Source organism: Felis catus, chromosome B2 (assembly GCF_018350175.1).
Source record: "Felis catus isolate Fca126 chromosome B2, F.catus_Fca126_mat1.0, whole genome shotgun sequence".
Taxonomy (NCBI): Eukaryota; Metazoa; Chordata; class Mammalia; order Carnivora; family Felidae; genus Felis; species Felis catus.
The window spans coordinates 45,842,195-45,856,701 of NC_058372.1; positions in this window are offsets into that span (position 1 = coordinate 45,842,195).

Below are 14,507 nucleotides of genomic sequence, written 5' to 3' on the forward strand. Positions count from 1 at the left end.
TAGTGGACAAATCAGGAGCGTTAAGTGTATTCACATTGTTGTGCAACCAATCTTCAGAACTTATTCATCTTGCAAAACTCAAATTCTATACCCACTAAATAAGTCCCTCCCCTCTCCCCCAGCCCCTGGCAACCACCATTTTGCTTTTTGTTTCTATGTATTTGACTACTCTAGATGTCTCATATAAGTGGAGTCCTATAGAATTTGTCTTTTTGTGACTGGCTGACTTCTAAATATCCTCAAGTTTTATTCATGTTTTAGCATGTGTCAGAATATTCCATTGTATGTATATACCACATCTGGTTTATTTGTTCACCTGTCAGTGGACACTGGGGTTGCTTCCATTTTTTGGCTATTGTGAGTTATGACTGGTATGAACATGGTTTGGAGCTCCCTTTAATAAAATAGTCTAATCTTCTAAATCACTTCTCTTTTCTCCTATAGATAACCATTATTTAATGGATTCCCATATCTGGGCTGATACTAATGATTACTGGGTCCCATCTAAAACCCGTTGAATCACGTAGTCTTGTGGAGGAATTCTGGGGTATATACCTAAATGAAAAGCTGCGTCAGATTATTCTGATAATTAGAAAATTTGGGAACCTAGAGCCACTTTGTCTCCTGATAATTTAGATTATACTTAAAGTTTCTTAATCACTCTCTCTCTCTACTCTTCTGATAAAAGATTATCTGGGGCTTTACCTGAGGGAGAAACTTATAAAAGAATTGTCTATAGGGAGTATTTTACAAAAGCATCCAATCTTTTCATTTCTTTTTTGTGCACTGTATTATTTTTTTTATTTTTTTAATATTTATTTTTGAGAGGGATAGATAGAGACAGAGTGCAAGCACGGAAGGGGCAGAAAGAGAGAGGCACAGAATCCAAAGCAGGCTCCAGCCTCTGAGCTGTCAGCACAGAGTCTGACATGGGGCTCGAACCCATGAACTGTGAGATCATGACCTGAGCCGAAGTCAGATGCTCAACTGACTGAGCCACCCAGGCGCCCCTTGTGCACTGTATTCTTTAAAAAAAAATTTTTTTTAATGTTTTTTAAATTTATTTTTGAGACAGAGAGAGACAGAGCATGAGCAGGGGAGGGGCAGAGAGAGAGGGAGACACAGAATCTGAAGCAGGCTCCAGGCTCTAAGCTGTTAGCACAGAGCCCGACGCAGGGCTGGAACCCACAGACCGTGAGATCATGACCTGAGCCGAAGTCGGACGCTCAACTGACTCAGCCACCCAGGCGCCTGTGCACTGTATTCTTAAATGGAGGAGGATTGTTAATACTTATGTCCAAATAAGTACTTATTTCCAAATAGAGTAAAACCTTGGTTTCTGAGCATAATTCATTCTGGAAACATTTTTTTTTTTCCCAAAGCACTCATATATCAAATGAAATTTCAAGAACCATTGGCTCAGTTGTGATCCTGTGGCATTCGGCATCACATACCACTCGTCTTGCAAGACGTCACTCATTGATCAAGTTAAAATTTGTTAGAAATGTTTGCTTATCTTGTGGAACACTTGCAGAACAAGTTCCTCGCAGCCCAAGGTTTTACTGTACTCTAATTGTCTTATCAGCATAGCCAGTTAACTAGTTGTGTCTTGAAATTTTTACTAATCTTTTAAAAAAAATTTTTTTTAATGTTTATTTATTTTTGAGACAGAGGGAGACAGAGCACGAGTGGGGAGGGGCATAAAGAGAGGGAGACACAGAATCTGAAACAGGCTCCAGGCTCTGAGCTGTCAGCACAGAGCCCAATGCAGGGCTTGAACCCACAAACCGTGAGATCATGACCTGAGCTGAAGCCAGACGCTTAACTGACTGAGCTACCCAGGCAACCCTTTTCTAATCTTTACTTAAGAATGCTCAAAGCTACTTGAACAACTCTTACAAACAGTTGTCAGAGGTTTTTGTTTTTTTTGTTTTTTTTTTTAGTGCGGTATTCTTTATCAATATTAGAAATTAAGATGTTAATAAAGAAAACATCAGGAAAGTATGAAAAACTATTAACGGATCACAATATTTACAAAGATTTAGAAATATCTTTTCATTTGTCAACTCATATTTTCATGAATAATCCTATATAGATTATTCATGTGGAAAGTTATTTGTTTCATTTTAACAAGCATGTCCACATTTTAATTTAAAACCTCTGAATTGTACGAGTCTCTTTTTTGAAAGATGAAAATAATATTAACTTAATTTTGCTATTATTATGAATAGTACTTTTTTTTTTACATATTCAGAGTCTATCCTAGTCAATGAATTATGTTTTAATCAAAACTTAAACTTTTCAGTGACATACCATACTTTGAGTATATTTGTTCATGTTGCCAGTGACATTATTTTAGTTAAAAACTGTGGAAGTTCCTACTCTATTGTATACTTATTTTTCAATATACAAAAACACACCAAAAGAAAGCAAAGAGGCTGAAGTATTAAGGTCTGGTGATGAAACAGCCAGTGACATGTCCAGTATTTTTGCCAATGGAACAGTGCCTTAACCAAAACAAGGTGGTAGAATGACAGTGGCGAGAGTGGACATCCCTGTCTTGTTCCTGACCTTAGGGGGAAAGCTCTCAGTTTTCCCCTATTGAGGATGATATTAGCATTGGGTCGTTCATATATGGCTTTTATGGTCTCAAGGTATGCTCCTTCTATCCCTACTTTCTTGAGGGTTTTTATCAAGAAACGATGCTGTATTTTGTCAAATGCTTTCTCTGCATCTATTGAGAGGATCATATGGTTCTTGTCCTTTCTTTTATTGATGTGATGAATCACATGGATTGTTTTGCAGATATTGAACCAACCCTGCATCCCAGGTATAAATCCCACTTGGTCGTGGTGAATAATTTTTTTTAATGTATTATTGGATCCAGTTGGCTAATATCTCATCGAGAATTTTTGCCTCCATGTTCATCAGGGAAGTTGGTCTATAGTTCTCCTTTTTAGTGGGGTCTTTGTCTGGTTTTGGAATCAAGGTAATGCTGGCCTCATAGAAAGAGTTTGGAAGTTTTCCTTCCATTTCTATGTTTTGGAACAGCTTCAAGAGAATAGGCATTTACTCTTCCTTAAATGTTTGGTAGAATTTCCCTGGAAAGCCATCTGGCCCTGGACTCTTGTTTTTTGGGAGATTTTTGGCTGCTAATTTGATTTCTTTACTGGTTATGGGTTTGTTCAAATTTTCTATTTCTTCCTGTTTCAGTTTTGGTAGTGTATATGTGTGTAGGAATTTGTCCATTTCTTCCAGATTGCCCATTTTATTGGCATATAATTGCTCATAATATTCTCTTATTATTGTTTTTATTTCTGCTGTGTTGGTTGTGCTCTCTCCTCTTTCATTCTTGCTTTTATTTATTTGGGTCCTTTCCTTTTTCTTTTTGATCAAACTGGCTAGTGGTTTATCAATTTTGTTAATTCTTTCAAAGAACCAGCTTCTGGTTTCATTGATCTGTTCTACTGGGTTTTTTTTGGTTTTGATAGCATTAACTTCTGCTCTAATAATATTATTTCCTATCTTCTGCTGGTTTGGGTTTATTTGCTGTTCTTTTTCCAGGCCTTTAAGGTTTAAGGTTAGGTTGTGTATCTGAGACCTTTCTTCCTTCTTTAGGAAGGCCTGGATTGCTATATACTTCCCTCTTATGGTCGCCTTTGCTGGGTCCCAGAAGTTTTGGGTGGTGGTGTTATCATTTTCATTGGCTTCCATGTACTTTTTAATTTCCTCTTTAACTTTTTGGTTAGCCCATTCATTCTTTAGTAGATATTCTTTAGTCTCCAAGTGTTTGTTATCTTTCCAAATTTTTTCTTGTGGTTGATTTCGAGTTTCACATCGTTGTGGTCTGAAAATATGCACGGTATGATCTTGATCTTTTTGTACTTGTTGAGAGCTGATTTGTGTCCCAGTATGTGATCTATTCTGGAGAACACTCCATGTGCACTGGAGAAGAATGTATATTCTGCTGCTTTAGGATGAAATGTTCTGAATATATCTGTTAAATATGGAGACCAAACAGAGGGTTACTGGAGGGGTTGTGGGAGGGGGGGATGGACTAAATGGGTAAGGGACATTAAGAAATCTACTCCTGAAATCATTGTTGTACTATATGCTAACTAACTTGGTTGTAAAAATAAATTAAAAAAAAAAAAGAAAATTCAATCTGAAAAAAGAAAAAAAACCCAAGGTGGTAGATGATACGAGGCAGACAATAACAACAAAAATAGAGTAAGATTGTTTAGCAGTGGTGAGTCTTCAGTTGAACATAATGACTGTGAATTTTTAGAGACCCCAGTCTGCCTGTTTGCCTTTGTCCACAACACTTGTCGGCTTAAGTACAGGGATGCAGAAGACAAATGGTTAAGTTCATTCAGTGGTGGGAATTTGTCAGATTGAATTATGAAAAGAAGAGAAAGACAAGAGATTTGGGGTTGTTCGCATAAGATTTATTGGCATAATAAGACTTTTTAAAAAATATTTTATTTTTATTTTAGGTAGGCTCCATGCCCAACATGGGGCTTGAACTCACAACCCTGAGATTAAGAGTTGCATGCTTTACCGATTGAGCCAGTTGGGCACCCTGGCATAATAAGACTTTTATTTTAAGGGGAGATATAAAGAAAGGAAGTGAATAGTGGAGACTATTAAAATGTAGGGAGAGAGTATTAGAGTCATTAGGTTGGAAATGTCAGAGAGGCTTTTAAGGTTAGAAGAGCTTTGCTCACTCCCAGAGGAAAATTTTGTTAAGAAAACCATTTAACTTATTTCAATTTTATACCACATCCTTCTTTATCTTTGGTATTATCATTCAAGTACATTGTACTTCAAATGAGAAGAACCTACAGTTTGTAATGTGACAGGCAGCTTTGAGGACACCTAAGAGGATGTCCAAGAGAGGCTTATGTTTTCTTTCTCAAACCAGATGACTACAGGTTGGGTAACAGGTAAAAACTCTGAGAAGGAAGAGAGCACAGCTGAGAATTCATGTCAAATGCCCACCTATTTCTGATAGTACGTGTCTCCTGGCAATGACTTGTTCTAGTTAATTATTTTAGTTTCCTTTTTCTAAAAATATGCTTGTTTCGCTTTTCTTCTTCAAGAATTTTTTCTACTTGGATATACTATTTTCAGCTAAGGATGTTTTATTTTAGTACTTAAGAATTCTTTTCTATTATCTTCCAGCCTCCATATCTGCAAATAGAAACTCCACTTTCATTAAAATTGTGGTTCCCCTGTACATAATGTGTCATTTTTTTTCAGGCTGTTTTCTCTTTAGTTTTTGGCACTTTGTGACATGTTCTCTTTATCTTTTTAAGGATTTATTGATATTCTAGATCTTGTATATTTATATCTATCATCAAGTTTGAGGAATTTCTGGTCTTTGTTTCTTTAATATTTTTTCTTCCACATTCTTTCTTTCTCCTCTCCTTCTGAACTCCATTTTACATATATCTTTTTCTATTACTCCACCGTTCCCACAAGCTCAATTTTTTTCAATAATTATTCTTATTTTTCATTTCGATTGGATTATTTCCGTTGATTTATTCTTAATGCATACCAATTCTTTTGTCAATTCCATCCGTTTTTTAGGTCTATGTAGTTAAATTGTCCTTTTTCAGATATTGAATTTTAAATTTAAAATAAAAAAAATTTCTTTAAGTGTGTATTTATTTTTGAGAGAGAGAGAGAGATGGGGAAGGGCAGAGGGAGAGGGAGATACAGAATCCAAAGCATTCTCCAGGCTCTGAGTTGTCGGCACAGAACCTGACATGGGGCTTGAACCCACAAACCATGAGATCATGATTCTAGCTGAAGTCAGACGCTTAACTGACTGAGCCACACAGGTTCCCCATAAGTTTAAATTTTTAAATTTATTTCTCTTTTATAGTTTTTATTTCTCTGTGAGTGTCTTATGCTTTTATTCATTAGGAGTATATTTTTATTATATCCTACAGAATAACTATGATGTTTGCTTTGTGTGTCTGTGTTTTATTTTTATTTATATACTAATATTCATTTTTTTAAGTTTATTGATTTGAAAGAGAAAGTGTGTGTGAAAGAGAGCAGGGAAGGGGCAGAGAGAAAGGGAGAGAAAGTATCCCAACCACTGTGCTATCAGCACAGAGCCCAACATGGGGCTCGAACTCCCGAACCGTGAGATCATGACCTGAGCTGAAATCAAGAGTCGGACACTTAACTGAATGAGCCACCCAGGCACCCCTATATATTAATATTTCTACTAAAGTATAGGTGATACACAATGTTATATGAGTTTCAGCTGTGCGACATAGTGATTCAACAACTGTATACATTATGCAATGCTCACCGAAGTGTAGCTAACATCTGTCACCATACAACACTATTACCATACAATTAATAATATTCCCTACGCTGTACATTTCATCCCTGTGACTTACACATTCTATAACTGGAAGGCTGTACCTTTCACTCCCTTCACCAGTTTTGCCCATCCCTCCACTCCCATCCCTCTTATTTCTCTTTCATTTCGGGTTTTATTTATTTGGGTCCTCTCTTTTTTTCCTTCCTGAGTCTGACTAAAGTTTTATTAATTTTGTTATTTTTTCAAAGAAGCTGCTCTTGGTTTCATTGATCTTTTCTATTTTTTTGTCTCTATTTCATTTATTTTTCTCTAATCTCTATTATCTCTTTCCTTTTACTAACTTTAGGCTTTGTTTATTCTTTTTCTAGTTCCTTTAGATGCAAGGTTGGATTTTTTTATATGAGATTTTTTTTGTTTCCTGAGGTTGGCCTGTATTGGTATAAATTGGTATAGAACTGTTTTTATGGTGTCTCCAGTATTTTAAACTGATGTATTTCCATTTTCATTTGCATCCAGATATATTTTGATTTCCTCTATGATTCTTTATTTACCTATTGGCTGCTTAGTAACATGTTGCTCGGCCTCTGTGTATTTGTCATTTTTTCCAGTTATTTCCTTATAATTAATTTCTAGCTTCATACTGTTATTGGAAAACATATTTGATACGATTTCAACCTTCTTAAATTTATTGAGAATTGTTTTGTGGTCTAACATATGATGTATCCTGGAGCATGTTTCTTTTGTACTTGAAAAGAATATATATTCTGTTTTTGTTGTTGTTGCTTGTTTGTTTGTTTTTTTATGTAATGTTCTGTATATATCTCATAAGTCCATCCTGTTTAATTTGTCACTCAGAGATCCGGTTTCCTTATTGATTTCAGCCTGGATGATCCATCCATTGATGTAAATAGGCTATTAAAGTCCCTTACTATTATTGCATTACAGTCAATTTCTCCCTTTATTTCTGTTCATATTTGCTTTTTGTATTTAGTGCTTCAATGTTGGGTGCATAGATATTTATAGTTGTTATATCCTCTTATTGTATGGATCCCTTTAATATCATGAAATGCCTTTGTTTCCTGTTATAGTCTTTGTTTTAAGGTCTATTTTGTCTGATATAAGTGTGGCTACCTCAGCTTTTTTTTTTTTTTCAACTTTCAGTTGCATGGAATATCTTTTTCATCTTCTCACTTTCAGTCTGTATCTTTACCTCTAAAGTGAATCACTTATAGGACTCATATAGATGGGTCTTGTTTTTCCATCCATTCTTTCCACCCAACGTCTTTTTATTAGAGCATTTAGACTCTACATTTAAAGCAATTATTGATAGTTATGTATTATTACCATTTTGTTAATTGTTTTCTGGCTGTTTTTGTATTTTTTCTGTGTTCCTTTATCTCTGTCTCTTTTTCCTCATGATTGATGACTTTCTTTAATGTTATAGTTGGCTTTCTTTCTCTTTATTTTTTGTCTATTATAGGTTTTTGATTTTTGATTCTCATGAGGTTCATATATAACATCCTAAATATATAGTAGTCTATATTAAGTTGATGGTTACTTAAGAGTGAATGCATTCTAAAAGAACTTCATTTTTACCCCCTCCTCCATGTTTTATGTATATAATGTCATATTCTACATCTTTTATTTTGTGAGTCCCCTTACCTACCTTTTTGGGTATAATTGATTTTGCTACTTTTGATTTTAGCTTTTATATTAATTTTATAATTTATTGCTCTAGTACTTTTATTATATGTTTGCTTTCAGTCATGATTTTCTCTCATCATTTTTGTATTTCTCATTATGGCTTTTTCTTTTCCCCTTAAATAATTATCTTTAATACGTTTTGTAAAACCTGTGTAGTGTCAATAAACTCTTTTACCTTATGTTTGTCTGGGAAACTCTTTATCGCTCCTTCAATTCTAAACACTGGCCTATTGGTAAGAGTATTCTTGGTTGTATGTTTTTTTCCTTTTAACAGGCCACTCCCATCTTGCCTGCAAAGTTTCTGCAGAAACATCAGCTGATATCCTTCTGGGGTGCCCTGTATATGTAACTAGTTGCTTCTTGTTTGCTGCTTTTGAGATACCCTTTTTATCATTACTTTTTCGGGTTCATCTTGTTTGGAACTCTGTGCTTCCTGAAGCTGGATGTCTGTTTTTTCCCCAGGACAAAGAAGTTTTCAGCTGTTATTTCTTCACCTAAGTTTTTTGCCCCTTTTTCGCTTTCTTCTCCTTCTTGGATCTTTATTATGCAAATGTTTGTTCACTTGATGTTGTCCAAATGATCCCTTAACCTGTCTTCATTTTGTATAATTCTTTTCTCTTTTTGTTGTTCAGCTTGGGTACTTTCCATTACCCGGTCCTCTGGATTGCTGATCCATTCTATGGCAATTTCTAATCTACTGTTGATTCCCTCTAGTGTATTTTTCATTTCAGTTATTTATTCTTCAACTTTGATTGTTTTTTTTCTTATATTTCCCATCTCTTTGTTGAAGTTTTCACTGTGTTCATCCACTCCTCTCTGTAGTCTAGTTAATGTCATTACAATCATTACTTTGAACTTTTTATCAGATAGATTGTCTCCATTTTATGTAGTTCTTTTTTCTAAGGTTTTGCCTTGTTCTTTCATTTGGAACATATTCCTTCATTTCTTCATTTTGCTTGATTTTCTGTGTTTGTTTTTATGAATTTGGTGAAACGGCTCCTTCTCCTAAACTTAAAGGAATGATCTTCTATGATTGTTGCATATGTTCCTTCTATGGTTGTGTTGACTGTGTGTGCCTGGTGACTTTGACAGGCTGGAGCTATGGCTGGAGTATACTAGGGGTTCTAGTGTATTCTGTTTTGGAGCCTCCTGGTCAGATGGCTACAGCTGAAGTGGGCATGGTTCAGGGCAGTCCTGAGGCTCTCCATGCAGATGGCAGCTTGGCAGGATCACTGAAACTGAAGTGGGTGCAATCTGGGGGGATCTTGCAACTCTCCACAACACAGAGGGCACGTTGGCAGGACAGCTGATGCTGAAGTGCATGAAAGCCAGAGGGATCTTTTTTTTTTTTTAATTTAATTTATTTTTTTTAGATTTGCATTCAAGTTAGTTATCATATAGTGCAACAATGATTTTAGGAATAGATTCCTTAATGCCCTTACCCATTTAGCCCATCCCCCCTCCCATAACCCTCTAGTAACCCTCTGTTCTCCATATTTAAGAGTCTCTTATGTTTTGTCTCCCTCCCTGTTTTTATATTATTTTTGCTTCCCTTCCCTTATGTTCATCTGTTTTGTATCTTAAAGTCTTCTTATGAGTAAAGTCATATGATGTTTGTCTTTCTCTGACTGACTAATTTCACTTAGCGTAATACCCTCCAGTTCCATCCATGTAGTTGCAAATGGCAAGATTTCCTTCTTTTTGATTGCCGAGTAATACTGCATTGTATATATATACCACATCTTCTTTATCCATTCATCCATCGATGGACATTTGGGCTCTTTCCATACTTTGGCTATTGTGGATAGTGCTGCTATAAACATGGGAGTGCACGTGTCCCTTCAAAACAGCATACCTGTATCCCTTGTGTAAATACTTAGTAGTGCAATTGCTGGGTCATAGGGTAGTTCTATTTTTAATTTTTTGAGGAACCTCCATACTGTTTTCCAGAGTGGCTGCACCAGCTTGCATTCCCACTAACGGTGCAAAAGAGATCTTCTTTCTCCAAAAGCCAGGGAGGTCTTAAGAGGCTTTTCATGTAGCTAGCACCCTGGCAGGACAGCTGAAGCTGCAATAGATACATGCAAGCTGTGGGAGGGAGGGGGAGGGGGGTCCTAGTGTACTCTATGCAAGGGGTGTCCTGGTGGGGTGGCTGGAGTTGAGTTGGGCATAGGTCAATTGTCCCATGGTGCTTCGCACAGAGGGTACTCTGGTGAGTCATCCAGAGCAGAAGCAAGCATGGGCTGGGAGGTCCCGGGGCATTCTGCACTGTGCGTACACGGGAAAGTCACCTAGAGCCAAAGTGGTATGGGTCTTAAGTGTTCTGGGTGCCTTGTGCCTGTGTCACCTCAGTGAGATGGCTGGAGCTGTAGTCAGCACTGATCAGGTATGGCCTGAAATGTATTGTGCGAGGGCCACCTTGATAGGATGGTTGGGTCTTTGTGGGCTAGGGGCTTGGGGCTCCCTCAAGTGGTAGGTCAACTAGGCCATCTGGACCCTGCATCCATCTCTGCTATCAAGGCAGAAAAGAAACATAAACCCTGGCACTTGCCGGGCCCTCTGATCTGGATAGAAGTCTAGCAGCTTCCCTGTCATTTGGCAGAGTTCTAGAGCTGGAATCTTTATATTCTAGTTCCACTTTATTTTTTATTTTTTATTTATTTTTTTTATTCTAGTTCCACTTTAAATCACTTTTTTTTTTTTTCCCTCTGTGCCCCAGGACATCCAAGAGCTGGGCCTGGGGCTTGTTGAGGCAGCAGGCCAGCTATGACACCCAGAGCCTGCTCCAGTCTACACTATCAAGTTAGATGAGGAAGGTAGGTTGTGGCACTGGCCATTTGTCTACCTGGAGGGAGTTCCAGCAGCTTTCTTGCCATTTGGCAGGGTTCTGGTGGTGTTTTTTTATATTCCATTTGTGCTTTTGAACTATGTCTTTTTTTTTATGTGCCCCAGGGCAGATGAATCTGCTTACAGTCCCTCAATAGTCTCCTCCCCTCTGCAATTTACAGCTTCAGGGGTGGGGTTCCATTTGTGACAAAGTCTTCAACTCTCTTGCTCTTCTCTTCTCTGTGGTCTTTCTATCTTTTGTTGGGCAGAAGCTGTTCAGTCAGCCCTCAGATCTTGTTCAGGAGGAATTGCTCTATAAATGGGTATAGATTTGGTGTGTCCATAGAGGTGAGTTCAAGGTCTTTCTAGGTCACCATCTTGGGTTCTCTCTCTGTATTAGACAATTCTTTTTAAACAGGACTCTTCTTCTGTAATGGTCATATACTTAATTTGATGACTTTATGTAAGCATAACATTCAAGTTATTTAGATTAAATATATTTTATGCTCTTTTTCCTCAGAGTAGTGTCATAGCCATATTCAACTATATCCAATTCATATTTTCCGTATTTTCTTTCCTTTCAAATTATTTGATTTGTATATATTTTGAATATTCCCAAGGTTCCCAAGTATTAGGTATTTGGTGATGTATGTGCCATAGTTCCAGATAACTTACTCTAATGCTTATAAATGATTAACAAGAGCACTTAGCAATCATTTAATATGTACTACACTTCCAAAATATAATTCTCAACAGTTACATTTAATTTTTAGTACTATTTACATGGAAATTTTGTATTAAACTGTAAATAGTAATTTAAGTTTGTATGGGACTCACCATTGAGAGAAAGAAGTGGTTCCCAGATTTTTTAAGATAGTTATCAATGTTGGTGGTATATTAAAATCCCATAGTGAAATTTTAATAGAAGACAAAACTGAATGCTACCTCTGACCAACTGATAAGAATCTCTGGGAGAGGGACTATGTATTGAAAAAAAAATTTTTTTGTATTTTCTCTTCTTTATCATTTTTTATTTTTATTTTTTAAATTTATTTTCAAGTTAATTAACATGCAGTGTAGTCTTGGCTTCAGGAGTAGAATAAGTAAAAATGAAAACAACCAGCAAAATCCCCAAATGGTTTTGATGAACGAGAACTACTCTAAGGAATTCCCATTCTCTCTCTTTCATAGGAATTTCAGAATAGACATTCCTCTGTCACAGCAGATAAACTACTGGGTATCGATGATTATAATATGATACTCTTTTTTGTAGATTTTGAGAAGCTTTTAGTCAAGCTGCCATAAAGTTGATATGAAAATATTTATTGGTGAATAAACTAATGAGTAGGTAGAGGGATCCAGATAAGCAGAAATTCCGAGAGGTCAAATTCTTTTTTTGCAGAATTAGAATATGTCCTCTGCCAAAATATTTGAGAGGGTTGAGCAGTGGAACTGCTCTTCCAGATTTTTAAACATGTTCATTTATCCTTACCAACTTTATCTCTCTTCCAGACTGCTCCTTTCAAAATGGGTAAAATACTTTAGAATTAAATGAGTGGTTCTCAAGTGTCATGTTAGTGCTTTGAAAGGAATAGAGTGTTATACGAATAAGAATTATTATTCTTGTTCATGACAGATATGCTATTAAAATGAGTACATGTATACTAATCTCTGACAATTTTTGATGTACAAAAATGGGGGCTTTATGTGAATCAAGCTTACAGAATTCGGAAAAGGACATTGCAATGAAGATTAACCTTCTATTTCTCCATAGTTTTCTTGACAAGACAATTAAAAATAGAAGTTGATTGTAAAACAGACAGCACTGACACAGATTTGTTTATATAGGGTCATTTATTCTTGCTGATAGCAACAGCTGCTTTGCAATTATTTAAAATAGTAAGAATATTTGCCAAAGGTATTCGGAAAAATCACTAGTCCAGGGGATATTATATGAAGCAAAAGAGGAAAGAAATAAGGAAAGAAAGAAAACAATGTGAGAGAGAAGAAAGAAGGAAGGGGATTTAGGGTCAGTCAACAGAACAATTCTACACACTATAGCTTTCTGTTATACTACACATAGGTATATTAAAGAGCTACAATAATTTTTTAGGAAAGAAACCTCTTTAATCTGGCATTTCCTACACTCTTTAACTTTGACCCACAAATCTTTTTAACATGTAATAATTGTTAGCATCCTGACAAAAAGTGTTTTGAAACAAGGAAATTTCTTGGGGCACCGGGATGGCCCAGTCGGTTGGGTGTCCAACTTCGGCTCAGGTCATGATCTCACGGTCTGTGGGCTCAAACCCTGTGCTGACAGCTCAGAGCCCGGAGCCTGCTTCAGATTCTGTGTCTCCCTCTCCCTCTCTGCCCCTACCCTGCTCATGCTCGTGCTCTGTCTCTGTCTCTCTCTCTCTCAAAAATGAATAAACATTAAAAAATAATTTAAACAAGGAAATTTCTGGTATAATAGCAATCTACAAAAGGTATTCCACATTGGTTCATGTTCCACATTGATTCATGATAAATGTTTAGGCTATTAGGTTATGAACTCCTTAAAAAAGATTATTTATTTGTGAATTCAGATCCCTTTTAGTTGCTTTGTAGCAAAGGAAGCCGTTCATTAAGTTGTAGTGCACATTTGTCTTTCTTTGTGACAGCCCAGCATCTGAACCCCAGTGGGTCATGGTAAGAGTCAGAGATGCTATCTTATATACAAGCTAGATGCTTGCTTTCCTGCCTGATGCTTGCTTTCTTGGCTTTCTTTGTGGCCGTAATTTGGATGCATGACTCAAGACTGCCAATCAGATGAACCTATCAGGCTTGACTCAGCAGTATGCTCTCAAGGAAGCAGAACCAGTAAAGATGCTTCTGGCCGAGAGGGACAGTGAGTTGTTCAGCCAGTGGTGGTGACAGTACCTGCAACACCATCCTATGTCCTATCTGCTGTCTTTAGTTGTGCAATGGAGGCTTTTAGCTACCGTGTCCTCTTCTCAAGGCAAGTTACACAGTATAATGTTGAGCATTACTACTGTTTGAACATCCCCAGATGTGAACTACCTAATATCCCTTAAACAAGTTTTTCTTCTGCTTAAATCAGCTATAATTGGTTTCTCTTGCTTGTGACTAAGAATCCAGCCTGATACTGTGGGCTTAATCTTACTAATGAGAAAAAAAAAAAAAAGAAATGTTAATGATGTGAGAGAGCTATAATTCTTCTGTGTTCCTGAGATAGTGGGTTGTTGTGAAAAATGTTATGGAATTCTATAGAGGAGATAATTTTGAGAAGCATGAAGGAGGGAGCCACTTGCAGGTAGGGTCAGCGTGAGTGGTAGTGTGCTAGAATTTAGTAATGAGGTAGGGCATTTCTTCAGCACGGAAAAACGATACACCTGTCTCTTTCTAATTTATGACATAATTTAATCTTGCCTTTTCCTCATTTGGTTACTGTCATTTCTGCCTTTTTATTTGCCTGAATTTAATTGCCTCATAAAAGAACTGCCATCATACCAGATTGTTCTGAGGTTAATAGTTTAAGAGTTATCTTCAGTGTACAACAAAAGATAGCCTGGTGCAGAAAACATGTGACACGTAATGTGGCAATGTCTGAAAACAAAATGAAATGATCTTT